The sequence below is a fragment of the Anomaloglossus baeobatrachus genome, unplaced genomic scaffold (genome assembly GCF_048569485.1).
Source record: "Anomaloglossus baeobatrachus isolate aAnoBae1 unplaced genomic scaffold, aAnoBae1.hap1 Scaffold_3016, whole genome shotgun sequence".
NCBI classification, from domain to species: domain Eukaryota; kingdom Metazoa; phylum Chordata; class Amphibia; order Anura; family Aromobatidae; genus Anomaloglossus; species Anomaloglossus baeobatrachus.
In genome coordinates this window covers 59,010-74,715 of record NW_027442444.1, presented here as the reverse complement: position 1 = coordinate 74,715, position 15,706 = coordinate 59,010, and the positions used below count along the sequence as shown (strand labels likewise).

At 47.0% G+C, this 15,706-nt stretch overlaps 9 non-coding genes and 2 pseudogenes across 9 annotated transcripts; all 11 read right to left on the bottom strand.

Annotated features, from left to right (window-relative positions):
- Positions 1-188: 188 nt before the first annotated feature.
- Positions 189-379, bottom strand: LOC142268429 (U2 spliceosomal RNA). The gene has a single exon (XR_012734133.1). It is a non-coding gene; the product is annotated as a U2 spliceosomal RNA (small nuclear RNA).
- Positions 380-1,766: 1,387 nt separating this feature from the next.
- On the bottom strand, positions 1,767-1,957 carry LOC142268428 (U2 spliceosomal RNA). The gene has a single exon (XR_012734132.1). It is a non-coding gene; the product is annotated as a U2 spliceosomal RNA (small nuclear RNA).
- Positions 1,958-3,344: 1,387 nt separating this feature from the next.
- LOC142268427 (U2 spliceosomal RNA) lies at positions 3,345-3,535 on the bottom strand. Its single transcript, XR_012734131.1, has one exon. It is a non-coding gene; the product is annotated as a U2 spliceosomal RNA (small nuclear RNA).
- A 1,387-nt stretch (positions 3,536-4,922) lies between these two features.
- LOC142268426 (U2 spliceosomal RNA) lies at positions 4,923-5,113 on the bottom strand. Its single transcript, XR_012734130.1, has one exon. It is a non-coding gene; the product is annotated as a U2 spliceosomal RNA (small nuclear RNA).
- Positions 5,114-6,500: 1,387 nt separating this feature from the next.
- Positions 6,501-6,691, bottom strand: LOC142268424 (U2 spliceosomal RNA). Its single transcript, XR_012734128.1, has one exon. It is a non-coding gene; the product is annotated as a U2 spliceosomal RNA (small nuclear RNA).
- Positions 6,692-8,078: 1,387 nt separating this feature from the next.
- On the bottom strand, positions 8,079-8,269 carry LOC142268423 (U2 spliceosomal RNA). The gene has a single exon (XR_012734127.1). It is a non-coding gene; the product is annotated as a U2 spliceosomal RNA (small nuclear RNA).
- A 1,387-nt stretch (positions 8,270-9,656) lies between these two features.
- Positions 9,657-9,849, bottom strand: LOC142268454 (U2 spliceosomal RNA). Its single transcript, XR_012734156.1, has one exon. It is a non-coding gene; the product is annotated as a U2 spliceosomal RNA (small nuclear RNA).
- Positions 9,850-10,530: 681 nt separating this feature from the next.
- LOC142268402 (U2 spliceosomal RNA) lies at positions 10,531-10,675 on the bottom strand (annotated as a pseudogene).
- Positions 10,676-12,062: 1,387 nt separating this feature from the next.
- LOC142268390 (U2 spliceosomal RNA) lies at positions 12,063-12,260 on the bottom strand. Its single transcript, XR_012734105.1, has one exon. It is a non-coding gene; the product is annotated as a U2 spliceosomal RNA (small nuclear RNA).
- A 677-nt stretch (positions 12,261-12,937) lies between these two features.
- On the bottom strand, positions 12,938-13,082 carry LOC142268399 (U2 spliceosomal RNA; annotated as a pseudogene).
- A 1,387-nt stretch (positions 13,083-14,469) lies between these two features.
- LOC142268421 (U2 spliceosomal RNA) lies at positions 14,470-14,660 on the bottom strand. Its single transcript, XR_012734126.1, has one exon. It is a non-coding gene; the product is annotated as a U2 spliceosomal RNA (small nuclear RNA).
- Positions 14,661-15,706: the final 1,046 nt, after the last annotated feature.

The window sequence follows — 15,706 nt, the reverse complement described above, 5'->3', positions numbered from 1 at the left end:
GATGAGTTTGCTATTTGGATGAATAAAGAAAGTCAAAAGTGTGAAAGATAAAAAACAAAAGGAGGAAGTGTGAAAAGTGAATGGGCCAAATTGAGGTGCATATGAAGACGTATGCTTTCTTCCAATTCATTAAATCGGGCTAATATGAATCAGGTGAATTGAGTTCTGCTTTTGGAAACTGGGTTAAGAAGGGGTGCACCGTTCCTGGAGGTACTGCAATACCAGGTCAATGCGTGGAGTGGACAGAGCAAGCTCTTTTTCCATCTCCCTGTTCTAAAAATCCATTTAATATATGGTCCCCAGATAGGGGACGTATCAGATATTAAACTGATAAGAACAGATACTACACTTGATCTTAGCCAAAAGGCCGAGAAGCGATAACCAGAATTGGTTTGGGCCTCGAGTGGCACCCTGGCCTATGCCGGACACATCTTAGGGAGAGAGAGCGAGAGGGAGACAAACCCACGCCTACACAAGACATTTTGTCACCCAAGCCAACCCTTGAAAAGGCTGCTTTGCAGAGCCAAAACAAGAAGAATGGTGCGTTTTGCAGCCGCCGCCCACTGCAATGAATCTGAATAACTCCTCCTTTAGGGCGCAAGCAACTCCCCTCCCCCTTGCAGTCTTTCCAATTCACGATACAAAAAGACGGACAGGACAGGTTGCCTGACTTTCCGTCACTGCCACCCTTTGCCATCCTTACCCGTAGAAAGCCCTTTCATCATCCCCAAACCCTAATCTTTTCCCTTTCCTTCCCAGCCCCCAAACCCTGCCCTCTGTACCTTTCTCACCACCCGCTTCCCTTCTCCTGTCATCCCCCTACCACCCGGGAAAAAAAGAGATTGCCCCCTCCTTCCACTAGCCCACCCTCCCACCCAAAGAACAACTTCTTCTGCGCAGCTTGTTTTCTAGGCAGCAGCGCTATTGTGATGTCATCGGGGGGCATTGTGACAAGCCGCCAGTGTTCCGTCTCTTCATGTTGTGCACAGTTCAAACGGAAAATACATCAACAGGCAGACTACAGAAAAGCTTACTATCAAAGGTTAGAGGGGGGCTTTCTCAGAGGGCTTTTTACAGTTTTTCTATTCCCAATTAGCCGTTTAAGTGTACTTATTGAAAGTAGTAATTCTTTCATAGGCCGCCCTTTCTTAGTATTTGACGTTCCTTATATTGCGGTATGAGGCTTCGCAGTAGGTTGCAAACATTCATCACCCATGACTGTCCCCAATTGAGCTCAGAAGCTCAATGTCTATCATGACCTCTCTTTTAGAATGTCCAAGAGCAAGCAAACTATTCCTCCAGGAGAGGGCGCCAACAGACTACTAAAGAGATCATCATTACTCAAAGAAAACCCCAAAAACCAATGCATGATAGGAATAAACAGGTAACTTTCTTTGGAGTGGAAGCGGAGAGATCGCACCAGATGCCAATTCTAGATGTTATCACACCTGTGGTCACTGCAGCAGCAGGTGAATCCACTTTGTCCAAAAGGGATCTATTCCATTCAATTGCAAATGATCTAGATAAGACAGAGAACTGCAGCACGGGGACATAGCCGAGTTGGTCAGGTTGAGTGGTGATGAGTTTGCTATTTGGATGAATAAAGAAAGTCAAAAGTGTGAAAGATAAAAAACAAAAGGAGGAAGTGTGAAAAGTGAATGGGCCAAATTGAGGTGCATATGAAGACGTATGCTTTCTTCCAATTCATTAAATCGGGCTAATATGAATCAGGTGAATTGAGTTCTGCTTTTGGAAACTGGGTTAAGAAGGGGTGCACCGTTCCTGGAGGTACTGCAATACCAGGTCAATGCGTGGAGTGGACAGAGCAAGCTCTTTTTCCATCTCCCTGTTCTAAAAATCCATTTAATATATGGTCCCCAGATAGGGGACGTATCAGATATTAAACTGATAAGAACAGATACTACACTTGATCTTAGCCAAAAGGCCGAGAAGCGATAACCAGAATTGGTTTGGGCCTCGAGTGGCACCCTGGCCTATGCCGGACACATCTTAGGGAGAGAGAGCGAGAGGGAGACAAACCCACGCCTACACAAGACATTTTGTCACCCAAGCCAACCCTTGAAAAGGCTGCTTTGCAGAGCCAAAACAAGAAGAATGGTGCGTTTTGCAGCCGCCGCCCACTGCAATGAATCTGAATAACTCCTCCTTTAGGGCGCAAGCAACTCCCCTCCCCCTTGCAGTCTTTCCAATTCACGATACAAAAAGACGGACAGGACAGGTTGCCTGACTTTCCGTCACTGCCACCCTTTGCCATCCTTACCCGTAGAAAGCCCTTTCATCATCCCCAAACCCTAATCTTTTCCCTTTCCTTCCCAGCCCCCAAACCCTGCCCTCTGTACCTTTCTCACCACCCGCTTCCCTTCTCCTGTCATCCCCCTACCACCCGGGAAAAAAAGAGATTGCCCCCTCCTTCCACTAGCCCACCCTCCCACCCAAAGAACAACTTCTTCTGCGCAGCTTGTTTTCTAGGCAGCAGCGCTATTGTGATGTCATCGGGGGGCATTGTGACAAGCCGCCAGTGTTCCGTCTCTTCATGTTGTGCACAGTTCAAACGGAAAATACATCAACAGGCAGACTACAGAAAAGCTTACTATCAAAGGTTAGAGGGGGGCTTTCTCAGAGGGCTTTTTACAGTTTTTCTATTCCCAATTAGCCGTTTAAGTGTACTTATTGAAAGTAGTAATTCTTTCATAGGCCGCCCTTTCTTAGTATTTGACGTTCCTTATATTGCGGTATGAGGCTTCGCAGTAGGTTGCAAACATTCATCACCCATGACTGTCCCCAATTGAGCTCAGAAGCTCAATGTCTATCATGACCTCTCTTTTAGAATGTCCAAGAGCAAGCAAACTATTCCTCCAGGAGAGGGCGCCAACAGACTACTAAAGAGATCATCATTACTCAAAGAAAACCCCAAAAACCAATGCATGATAGGAATAAACAGGTAACTTTCTTTGGAGTGGAAGCGGAGAGATCGCACCAGATGCCAATTCTAGATGTTATCACACCTGTGGTCACTGCAGCAGCAGGTGAATCCACTTTGTCCAAAAGGGATCTATTCCATTCAATTGCAAATGATCTAGATAAGACAGAGAACTGCAGCACGGGGACATAGCCGAGTTGGTCAGGTTGAGTGGTGATGAGTTTGCTATTTGGATGAATAAAGAAAGTCAAAAGTGTGAAAGATAAAAAACAAAAGGAGGAAGTGTGAAAAGTGAATGGGCCAAATTGAGGTGCATATGAAGACGTATGCTTTCTTCCAATTCATTAAATCGGGCTAATATGAATCAGGTGAATTGAGTTCTGCTTTTGGAAACTGGGTTAAGAAGGGGTGCACCGTTCCTGGAGGTACTGCAATACCAGGTCAATGCGTGGAGTGGACAGAGCAAGCTCTTTTTCCATCTCCCTGTTCTAAAAATCCATTTAATATATGGTCCCCAGATAGGGGACGTATCAGATATTAAACTGATAAGAACAGATACTACACTTGATCTTAGCCAAAAGGCCGAGAAGCGATAACCAGAATTGGTTTGGGCCTCGAGTGGCACCCTGGCCTATGCCGGACACATCTTAGGGAGAGAGAGCGAGAGGGAGACAAACCCACGCCTACACAAGACATTTTGTCACCCAAGCCAACCCTTGAAAAGGCTGCTTTGCAGAGCCAAAACAAGAAGAATGGTGCGTTTTGCAGCCGCCGCCCACTGCAATGAATCTGAATAACTCCTCCTTTAGGGCGCAAGCAACTCCCCTCCCCCTTGCAGTCTTTCCAATTCACGATACAAAAAGACGGACAGGACAGGTTGCCTGACTTTCCGTCACTGCCACCCTTTGCCATCCTTACCCGTAGAAAGCCCTTTCATCATCCCCAAACCCTAATCTTTTCCCTTTCCTTCCCAGCCCCCAAACCCTGCCCTCTGTACCTTTCTCACCACCCGCTTCCCTTCTCCTGTCATCCCCCTACCACCCGGGAAAAAAAGAGATTGCCCCCTCCTTCCACTAGCCCACCCTCCCACCCAAAGAACAACTTCTTCTGCGCAGCTTGTTTTCTAGGCAGCAGCGCTATTGTGATGTCATCGGGGGGCATTGTGACAAGCCGCCAGTGTTCCGTCTCTTCATGTTGTGCACAGTTCAAACGGAAAATACATCAACAGGCAGACTACAGAAAAGCTTACTATCAAAGGTTAGAGGGGGGCTTTCTCAGAGGGCTTTTTACAGTTTTTCTATTCCCAATTAGCCGTTTAAGTGTACTTATTGAAAGTAGTAATTCTTTCATAGGCCGCCCTTTCTTAGTATTTGACGTTCCTTATATTGCGGTATGAGGCTTCGCAGTAGGTTGCAAACATTCATCACCCATGACTGTCCCCAATTGAGCTCAGAAGCTCAATGTCTATCATGACCTCTCTTTTAGAATGTCCAAGAGCAAGCAAACTATTCCTCCAGGAGAGGGCGCCAACAGACTACTAAAGAGATCATCATTACTCAAAGAAAACCCCAAAAACCAATGCATGATAGGAATAAACAGGTAACTTTCTTTGGAGTGGAAGCGGAGAGATCGCACCAGATGCCAATTCTAGATGTTATCACACCTGTGGTCACTGCAGCAGCAGGTGAATCCACTTTGTCCAAAAGGGATCTATTCCATTCAATTGCAAATGATCTAGATAAGACAGAGAACTGCAGCACGGGGACATAGCCGAGTTGGTCAGGTTGAGTGGTGATGAGTTTGCTATTTGGATGAATAAAGAAAGTCAAAAGTGTGAAAGATAAAAAACAAAAGGAGGAAGTGTGAAAAGTGAATGGGCCAAATTGAGGTGCATATGAAGACGTATGCTTTCTTCCAATTCATTAAATCGGGCTAATATGAATCAGGTGAATTGAGTTCTGCTTTTGGAAACTGGGTTAAGAAGGGGTGCACCGTTCCTGGAGGTACTGCAATACCAGGTCAATGCGTGGAGTGGACAGAGCAAGCTCTTTTTCCATCTCCCTGTTCTAAAAATCCATTTAATATATGGTCCCCAGATAGGGGACGTATCAGATATTAAACTGATAAGAACAGATACTACACTTGATCTTAGCCAAAAGGCCGAGAAGCGATAACCAGAATTGGTTTGGGCCTCGAGTGGCACCCTGGCCTATGCCGGACACATCTTAGGGAGAGAGAGCGAGAGGGAGACAAACCCACGCCTACACAAGACATTTTGTCACCCAAGCCAACCCTTGAAAAGGCTGCTTTGCAGAGCCAAAACAAGAAGAATGGTGCGTTTTGCAGCCGCCGCCCACTGCAATGAATCTGAATAACTCCTCCTTTAGGGCGCAAGCAACTCCCCTCCCCCTTGCAGTCTTTCCAATTCACGATACAAAAAGACGGACAGGACAGGTTGCCTGACTTTCCGTCACTGCCACCCTTTGCCATCCTTACCCGTAGAAAGCCCTTTCATCATCCCCAAACCCTAATCTTTTCCCTTTCCTTCCCAGCCCCCAAACCCTGCCCTCTGTACCTTTCTCACCACCCGCTTCCCTTCTCCTGTCATCCCCCTACCACCCGGGAAAAAAAGAGATTGCCCCCTCCTTCCACTAGCCCACCCTCCCACCCAAAGAACAACTTCTTCTGCGCAGCTTGTTTTCTAGGCAGCAGCGCTATTGTGATGTCATCGGGGGGCATTGTGACAAGCCGCCAGTGTTCCGTCTCTTCATGTTGTGCACAGTTCAAACGGAAAATACATCAACAGGCAGACTACAGAAAAGCTTACTATCAAAGGTTAGAGGGGGGCTTTCTCAGAGGGCTTTTTACAGTTTTTCTATTCCCAATTAGCCGTTTAAGTGTACTTATTGAAAGTAGTAATTCTTTCATAGGGCGCCCTTTCTTAGTATTTGACGTTCCTTATATTGCGGTATGAGGCTTCGCAGTAGGTTGCAAACATTCATCACCCATGACTGTCCCCAATTGAGCTCAGAAGCTCAATGTCTATCATGACCTCTCTTTTAGAATGTCCAAGAGCAAGCAAACTATTCCTCCAGGAGAGGGCGCCAACAGACTACTAAAGAGATCATCATTACTCAAAGAAAACCCCAAAAACCAATGCATGATAGGAATAAACAGGTAACTTTCTTTGGAGTGGAAGCGGAGAGATCGCACCAGATGCCAATTCTAGATGTTATCACACCTGTGGTCACTGCAGCAGCAGGTGAATCCACTTTGTCCAAAAGGGATCTATTCCATTCAATTGCAAATGATCTAGATAAGACAGAGAACTGCAGCACGGGGACATAGCCGAGTTGGTCAGGTTGAGTGGTGATGAGTTTGCTATTTGGATGAATAAAGAAAGTCAAAAGTGTGAAAGATAAAAAACAAAAGGAGGAAGTGTGAAAAGTGAATGGGCCAAATTGAGGTGCATATGAAGACGTATGCTTTCTTCCAATTCATTAAATCGGGCTAATATGAATCAGGTGAATTGAGTTCTGCTTTTGGAAACTGGGTTAAGAAGGGGTGCACCGTTCCTGGAGGTACTGCAATACCAGGTCAATGCGTGGAGTGGACAGAGCAAGCTCTTTTTCCATCTCCCTGTTCTAAAAATCCATTTAATATATGGTCCCCAGATAGGGGACGTATCAGATATTAAACTGATAAGAACAGATACTACACTTGATCTTAGCCAAAAGGCCGAGAAGCGATAACCAGAATTGGTTTGGGCCTCGAGTGGCACCCTGGCCTATGCCGGACACATCTTAGGGAGAGAGAGCGAGAGGGAGACAAACCCACGCCTACACAAGACATTTTGTCACCCAAGCCAACCCTTGAAAAGGCTGCTTTGCAGAGCCAAAACAAGAAGAATGGTGCGTTTTGCAGCCGCCGCCCACTGCAATGAATCTGAATAACTCCTCCTTTAGGGCGCAAGCAACTCCCCTCCCCCTTGCAGTCTTTCCAATTCACGATACAAAAAGACGGACAGGACAGGTTGCCTGACTTTCCGTCACTGCCACCCTTTGCCATCCTTACCCGTAGAAAGCCCTTTCATCATCCCCAAACCCTAATCTTTTCCCTTTCCTTCCCAGCCCCCAAACCCTGCCCTCTGTACCTTTCTCACCACCCGCTTCCCTTCTCCTGTCATCCCCCTACCACCCGGGAAAAAAAGAGATTGCCCCCTCCTTCCACTAGCCCACCCTCCCACCCAAAGAACAACTTCTTCTGCGCAGCTTGTTTTCTAGGCAGCAGCGCTATTGTGATGTCATCGGGGGGCATTGTGACAAGCCGCCAGTGTTCCGTCTCTTCATGTTGTGCACAGTTCAAACGGAAAATACATCAACAGGCAGACTACAGAAAAGCTTACTATCAAAGGTTAGAGGGGGGCTTTCTCAGAGGGCTTTTTACAGTTTTTCTATTCCCAATTAGCCGTTTAAGTGTACTTATTGAAAGTAGTAATTCTTTCATAGGCCGCCCTTTCTTAGTATTTGACGTTCCTTATATTGCGGTATGAGGCTTCGCAGTAGGTTGCAAACATTCATCACCCATGACTGTCCCCAATTGAGCTCAGAAGCTCAATGTCTATCATGACCTCTCTTTTAGAATGTCCAAGAGCAAGCAAACTATTCCTCCAGGAGAGGGCGCCAACAGACTACTAAAGAGATCATCATTACTCAAAGAAAACCCCAAAAACCAATGCATGATAGGAATAAACAGGTAACTTTCTTTGGAGTGGAAGCGGAGAGATCGCACCAGATGCCAATTCTAGATGTTATCACACCTGTGGTCACTGCAGCAGCAGGTGAATCCACTTTGTCCAAAAGGGATCTATTCCATTCAATTGCAAATGATCTAGATAAGACAGAGAACTGCAGCACGGGGACATAGCCGAGTTGGTCAGGTTGAGTGGTGATGAGTTTGCTATTTGGATGAATAAAGAAAGTCAAAAGTGTGAAAGATAAAAAACAAAAGGAGGAAGTGTGAAAAGTGAATGGGCCAAATTGAGGTGCATATGAAGACGTATGCTTTCTTCCAATTCATTAAATCGGGCTAATATGAATCAGGTGAATTGAGTTCTGCTTTTGGAAACTGGGTTAAGAAGGGGTGCACCGTTCCTGGAGGTACTGCAATACCAGGTCAATGCGTGGAGTGGACAGAGCAAGCTCTTTTTCCATCTCCCTGTTCTAAAAATCCATTTAATATATGGTCCCCAGATAGGGGACGTATCAGATATTAAACTGATAAGAACAGATACTACACTTGATCTTAGCCAAAAGGCCGAGAAGCGATAACCAGAATTGGTTTGGGCCTCGAGTGGCACCCTGGCCTATGCCGGACACATCTTAGGGAGAGAGAGCGAGAGGGAGACAAACCCACGCCTACACAAGACATTTTGTCACCCAAGCCAACCCTTGAAAAGGCTGCTTTGCAGAGCCAAAACAAGAAGAATGGTGCGTTTTGCAGCCGCCGCCCACTGCAATGAATCTGAATAACTCCTCCTTTAGGGCGCAAGCAACTCCCCTCCCCCTTGCAGTCTTTCCAATTCACGATACAAAAAGACGGACAGGACAGGTTGCCTGACTTTCCGTCACTGCCACCCTTTGCCATCCTTACCCGTAGAAAGCCCTTTCATCATCCCCAAACCCTAATCTTTTCCCTTTCCTTCCCAGCCCCCAAACCCTGCCCTCTGTACCTTTCTCACCACCCGCTTCCCTTCTCCTGTCATCCCCCTACCACCCGGGAAAAAAAGAGATTGCCCCCTCCTTCCACTAGCCCACCCTCCCACCCAAAGAACAACTTCTTCTGCGCAGCTTGTTTTCTAGGCAGCAGCGCTATTGTGATGTCATCGGGGGGCATTGTGACAAGCCGCCAGTGTTCCGTCTCTTCATGTTGTGCACAGTTCAAACGGAAAATACATCAACAGGCAGACTACAGAAAAGCTTACTATCAAAGGTTAGAGGGGGGCTTTCTCAGAGGGCTTTTTACAGTTTTTCTATTCCCAATTAGCCGTTTAAGTGTACTTATTGAAAGTAGTAATTCTTTCATAGGCCGCCCTTTCTTAGTATTTGACGTTCCTTATATTGCGGTATGAGGCTTCGCAGTAGGTTGCAAACATTCATCACCCATGACTGTCCCCAATTGAGCTCAGAAGCTCAATGTCTATCATGACCTCTCTTTTAGAATGTCCAAGAGCAAGCAAACTATTCCTCCAGGAGAGGGCGCCAACAGACTACTAAAGAGATCATCATTACTCAAAGAAAACCCCAAAAACCAATGCATGATAGGAATAAACAGGTAACTTTCTTTGGAGTGGAAGCGGAGAGATCGCACCAGATGCCAATTCTAGATGTTATCACACCTGTGGTCACTGCAGCAGCAGGTGAATCCACTTTGTCCAAAAGGGATCTATTCCATTCAATTGCAAATGATCTAGATAAGACAGAGAACTGCAGCACGGGGACATAGCCGAGTTGGTCAGGTTGAGTGGTGATGAGTTTGCTATTTGGATGAATAAAGAAAGTCAAAAGTGTGAAAGATAAAAAACAAAAGGAGGAAGTGTGAAAAGTGAATGGGCCAAATTGAGGTGCATATGAAGACGTATGCTTTCTTCCAATTCATTAAATCGGGCTAATATGAATCAGGTGAATTGAGTTCTGCTTTTGGAAACTGGGTTAAGAAGGGGTGCACCGTTCCTGGAGGTACTGCAATACCAGGTCAATGCGTGGAGTGGACAGAGCAAGCTCTTTTTCCATCTCCCTGTTCTAAAAATCCATTTAATATATGGTCCCCAGATAGGGGACGTATCAGATATTAAACTGATAAGAACAGATTTTTGATTTAATGAAGCTTTCCAAAGCACCACAAAAAATGCATGACCGAAGTCACACCAAAAACAGTGCAAAGGCTAGGATTCGTGTGGACCCCACCGTGAGGAGAGGGTCCCCAAAAATCAACCCCGTCCCTCCGAGCCAGAAGGCCACAGCAAGGGTCAGGGATCTTCGGTGCTCCCCCAAGCCGAAGCCTGGTTGAGCCTTGTCGTTGCTCCCAGCGTCCACCCAGGCATCTTACCCAAGTGGAGTAGAGAGCTACTAGTTGTTGGTTTCGCAGCCGAAACTGCCCGGACCGTCAACCGGTGTTGGTTTCTCAGCCCAAGGCTAACCGGATCTCCAACCGGGTGTTGGTTTCTCAGCCGAAGCTGACCCAGACCTCCAACCGGGTGTTGGTTTCTCAGCCGAAGCTGACCCGGACCTCCAACCGGGTGTTAGTTTCTCAGCCCAAAGCTGACCAGACCTCCGACCGGGATTATAAAAATTTCCCTTCCTAGCCAGAAGGCCGGGATAGGGTAATATGCTCAAAAAGTATGAAAAGGCAAGGTACGGTGTGCTACAGAGCCCAAGGCTTGCCGGGGTCCCAAGCCAGCAAGCTCAGACTCACTCCAGGGTCGTCAGTCCTGGGGCACGTTGTACCATAGCCCCCCACCCTTACTCAGTCTAATAGCCTCGATCCTGGTAGGGCCATGTTTTCCTCTAGATGAATATACTATCCACCCAGAGTACTAGCAAGCGTAACCTTCCAGTGTGCATTGTATCATTGTACTAAGGTGGCCTGGAGCTTAAACCACCTCTTCGAACAACACTACACTTGATCTTAGCCAAAATACTACACTTGATCTTAGCCAAAAGGCCGAGAAGCGATAACCAGAATTGGTTTGGGCCTCGAGTGGCACCCTGGCCTATGCCGGACACATCTTAGGGAGAGAGAGCGAGAGGGAGACAAACCCACGCCTACACAAGACATTTTGTCACCCAAGCCAACCCTTGAAAAGGCTGCTTTGCAGAGCCAAAACAAGAAGAATGGTGCGTTTTGCAGCCGCCGCCCACTGCAATGAATCTGAATAACTCCTCCTTTAGGGCGCAAGCAACTCCCCTCCCCCTTGCAGTCTTTCCAATTCACGATACAAAAAGACGGACAGGACAGGTTGCCTGACTTTCCGTCACTGCCACCCTTTGCCATCCTTACCCGTAGAAAGCCCTTTCATCATCCCCAAACCCTAATCTTTTCCCTTTCCTTCCCAGCCCCCAAACCCTGCCCTCTGTACCTTTCTCACCACCCGTTTCCCTTCTCCTGTCATCCCCCTACCACCCGGGAAAAAAAGAGATTGCCCCCTCCTTCCACTAGCCCACCCTCCCACCCAAAGAACAACTTCTTCTGCGCAGCTTGTTTTCTAGGCAGCAGCGCTATTGTGATGTCATCGGGGGGCATTGTGACAAGCCGCCAGTGTTCCGTCTCTTCATGTTGTGCACAGTTCAAACGGAAAATACATCAACAGGCAGACTACAGAAAAGCTTACTATCAAAGGTTAGAGGGGGGCTTTCTCAGAGGGCTTTTTACAGTTTTTCTATTCCCAATTAGCCGTTTAAGTGTACTTATTGAAAGTAGTAATTCTTTCATAGGCCGCCCTTTCTTAGTATTTGACGTTCCTTATATTGCGGTATGAGGCTTCGCAGTAGGTTGCAAACATTCATCACCCATGACTGTCCCCAATTGAGCTCAGAAGCTCAATGTCTATCATGACCTCTCTTTTAGAATGTCCAAGAGCAAGCAAACTATTCCTCCAGGAGAGGGCGCCAACAGACTACTAAAGAGATCATCATTACTCAAAGAAAACCCCAAAAACCAATGCATGATAGGAATAAACAGGTAACTTTCTTTGGAGTGGAAGCGGAGAGATCGCACCAGATGCCAATTCTAGATGTTATCACACCTGTGGTCACTGCAGCAGCAGGTGAATCCACTTTGTCCAAAAGGGATCTATTCCATTCAATTGCAAATGATCTAGATAAGACAGAGAACTGCAGCACGGGGACATAGCCGAGTTGGTCAGGTTGAGTGGTGATGAGTTTGCTATTTGGATGAATAAAGAAAGTCAAAAGTGTGAAAGATAAAAAACAAAAGGAGGAAGTGTGAAAAGTGAATGGGCCAAATTGAGGTGCATATGAAGACGTATGCTTTCTTCCAATTCATTAAATCGGGCTAATATGAATCAGGTGAATTGAGTTCTGCTTTTGGAAACTGGGTTAAGAAGGGGTGCACCGTTCCTGGAGGTACTGCAATACCAGGTCAATGCGTGGAGTGGACAGAGCAAGCTCTTTTTCCATCTCCCTGTTCTAAAAATCCATTTAATATATGGTCCCCAGATAGGGGACGTATCAGATATTAAACTGATAAGAACAGATTTTTTTGATTTAATGAAGCTTTCCAAAGCACCGCAAAAATGCATGACCGAAGTCACACCAAAAACAGTGCAAAGGCTAGGATTCGTGTGGACCCCTCCGTGAGAAGAGGATCCCCAAAAATCAACCCCGTCCCTCCGAGCCAGAAGGCCACAGCGAGGGTCAGGGATCTTCGGTGCTCCCCCAAGCCGAAGCCTGGTTGAGCCTTGTTGTTGCTCCCAGCGTCCACCGAGGCATCTTACCCAAGTGGAGTAGGGAGCTACTAGTCGTTGGTTTCGCAGCCGAGACTGCCCGGACCGTCAACCGGTGTTGGTTTCTCAGCCCAAGGCTAACCGGATCTCCAACCGGGTGTTGGTTTCTCAGCCGAAGCTGACCCAGACCTCCAACCGGGTGTTGGTTTCTCAGCCGAAGCTGACCCGGACCTCCAACCGGGTGTTAGTTTCTCAGCCCAAAGCTGACCAGACCTCCGACCGGGATTATAAAAATTTCCCTTCCTAGCCAGAAGGCCGGGATAGGGTAATATGCTCAAAAAGTATGAAAAGGCAAGGTACGGTGTGCTACAGAGCCCAAGGCTTGCCGGGGTCCCAAGCCAGCAAGCTCAGACTCACTCCAGGGTCGTCAGTCCTGGGGCACGTTGTACCATAGCCCCCCACCCTTACTCAGTCTAATAGCCTCGATCCTGGTAGGGCCATGTTTTCCTCTAGATGAATATACTATCCACCCAGAGTACTAGCAAGCGTAACCTTCCAGTGTGCATTGTATCATTGTACTAAGGTGGCCTGGAGCTTAAACCACCTCTTCGAACAACACTACACTTGATCTTAGCCAAAATACTACACTTGATCTTAGCCAAAAGGCCGAGAAGCGATAACCAGAATTGGTTTGGGCCTCGAGTGGCACCCTGGCCTATGCCGGACACATCTTAGGGAGAGAGAGCGAGAGGGAGACAAACCCACGCCTACACAAGACATTTTGTCACCCAAGCCAACCCTTGAAAAGGCTGCTTTGCAGAGCCAAAACAAGAAGAATGGTGCGTTTTGCAGCCGCCGCCCACTGCAATGAATCTGAATAACTCCTCCTTTAGGGCGCAAGCAACTCCCCTCCCCCTTGCAGTCTTTCCAATTCACGATACAAAAAGACGGACAGGACAGGTTGCCTGACTTTCCGTCACTGCCACCCTTTGCCATCCTTACCCGTAGAAAGCCCTTTCATCATCCCCAAACCCTAATCTTTTCCCTTTCCTTCCCAGCCCCCAAACCCTGCCCTCTGTACCTTTCTCACCACCCGCTTCCCTTCTCCTGTCATCCCCCTACCACCCGGGAAAAAAAGAGATTGCCCCCTCCTTCCACTAGCCCACCCTCCCACCCAAAGAACAACTTCTTCTGCGCAGCTTGTTTTCTAGGCAGCAGCGCTATTGTGATGTCATCGGGGGGCATTGTGACAAGCCGCCAGTGTTCCGTCTCTTCATGTTGTGCACAGTTCAAACGGAAAATACATCAACAGGCAGACTACAGAAAAGCTTACTATCAAAGGTTAGAGGGGGGCTTTCTCAGAGGGCTTTTTACAGTTTTTCTATTCCCAATTAGCCGTTTAAGTGTACTTATTGAAAGTAGTAATTCTTTCATAGGCCGCCCTTTCTTAGTATTTGACGTTCCTTATATTGCGGTATGAGGCTTCGCAGTAGGTTGCAAACATTCATCACCCATGACTGTCCCCAATTGAGCTCAGAAGCTCAATGTCTATCATGACCTCTCTTTTAGAATGTCCAAGAGCAAGCAAACTATTCCTCCAGGAGAGGGCGCCAACAGACTACTAAAGAGATCATCATTACTCAAAGAAAACCCCAAAAACCAATGCATGATAGGAATAAACAGGTAACTTTCTTTGGAGTGGAAGCGGAGAGATCGCACCAGATGCCAATTCTAGATGTTATCACACCTGTGGTCACTGCAGCAGCAGGTGAATCCACTTTGTCCAAAAGGGATCTATTCCATTCAATTGCAAATGATCTAGATAAGACAGAGAACTGCAGCACGGGGACATAGCCGAGTTGGTCAGGTTGAGTGGTGATGAGTTTGCTATTTGGATGAATAAAGAAAGTCAAAAGTGTGAAAGATAAAAAACAAAAGGAGGAAGTGTGAAAAGTGAATGGGCCAAATTGAGGTGCATATGAAGACGTATGCTTTCTTCCAATTCATTAAATCGGGCTAATATGAATCAGGTGAATTGAGTTCTGCTTTTGGAAACTGGGTTAAGAAGGGGTGCACCGTTCCTGGAGGTACTGCAATACCAGGTCAATGCGTGGAGTGGACAGAGCAAGCTCTTTTTCCATCTCCCTGTTCTAAAAATCCATTTAATATATGGTCCCCAGATAGGGGACGTATCAGATATTAAACTGATAAGAACAGATACTACACTTGATCTTAGCCAAAAGGCCGAGAAGCGATAACCAGAATTGGTTTGGGCCTCGAGTGGCACCCTGGCCTATGCCGGACACATCTTAGGGAGAGAGAGCGAGAGGGAGACAAACCCACGCCTACACAAGACATTTTGTCACCCAAGCCAACCCTTGAAAAGGCTGCTTTGCAGAGCCAAAACAAGAAGAATGGTGCGTTTTGCAGCCGCCGCCCACTGCAATGAATCTGAATAACTCCTCCTTTAGGGCGCAAGCAACTCCCCTCCCCCTTGCAGTCTTTCCAATTCACGATACAAAAAGACGGACAGGACAGGTTGCCTGACTTTCCGTCACTGCCACCCTTTGCCATCCTTACCCGTAGAAAGCCCTTTCATCATCCCCAAACCCTAATCTTTTCCCTTTCCTTCCCAGCCCCCAAACCCTGCCCTCTGTACCTTTCTCACCACCCGCTTCCCTTCTCCTGTCATCCCCCTACCACCCGGGAAAAAAAGAGATTGCCCCCTCCTTCCACTAGCCCACCCTCCCACCCAAAGAACAACTTCTTCTGCGCAGCTTGTTTTCTAGGCAGCAGCGCTATTGTGATGTCATCGGGGGGCATTGTGACAAGCCGCCAGTGTTCCGTCTCTTCATGTTGTGCACAGTTCAAACGGAAAATACATCAACAGGCAGACTACAGAAAAGCTTACTATCAAAGGTTAGAGGGGGGCTTTCTCAGAGGGCTTTTTACAGTTTTTCTATTCCCAATTAGCCGTTTAAGTGTACTTATTGAAAGTAGTAATTCTTTCATAGGCCGCCCTTTCTTAGTATTTGACGTTCCTTATATTGCGGTATGAGGCTTCGCAGTAGGTTGCAAACATTCATCACCCATGACTGTCCCCAATTGAGCTCAGAAGCTCAATGTCTATCATGACCTCTCTTTTAGAATGTCCAAGAGCAAGCAAACTATTCCTCCAGGAGAGGGCGCCAACAGACTACTAAAGAGATCATCATTACTCAAAGAAAACCCCAAAAACCAATGCATGATAGGAATAAACAGGTAACTTTCTTTGGAGTGGAAGCGGAGAGATCGCACCAGAT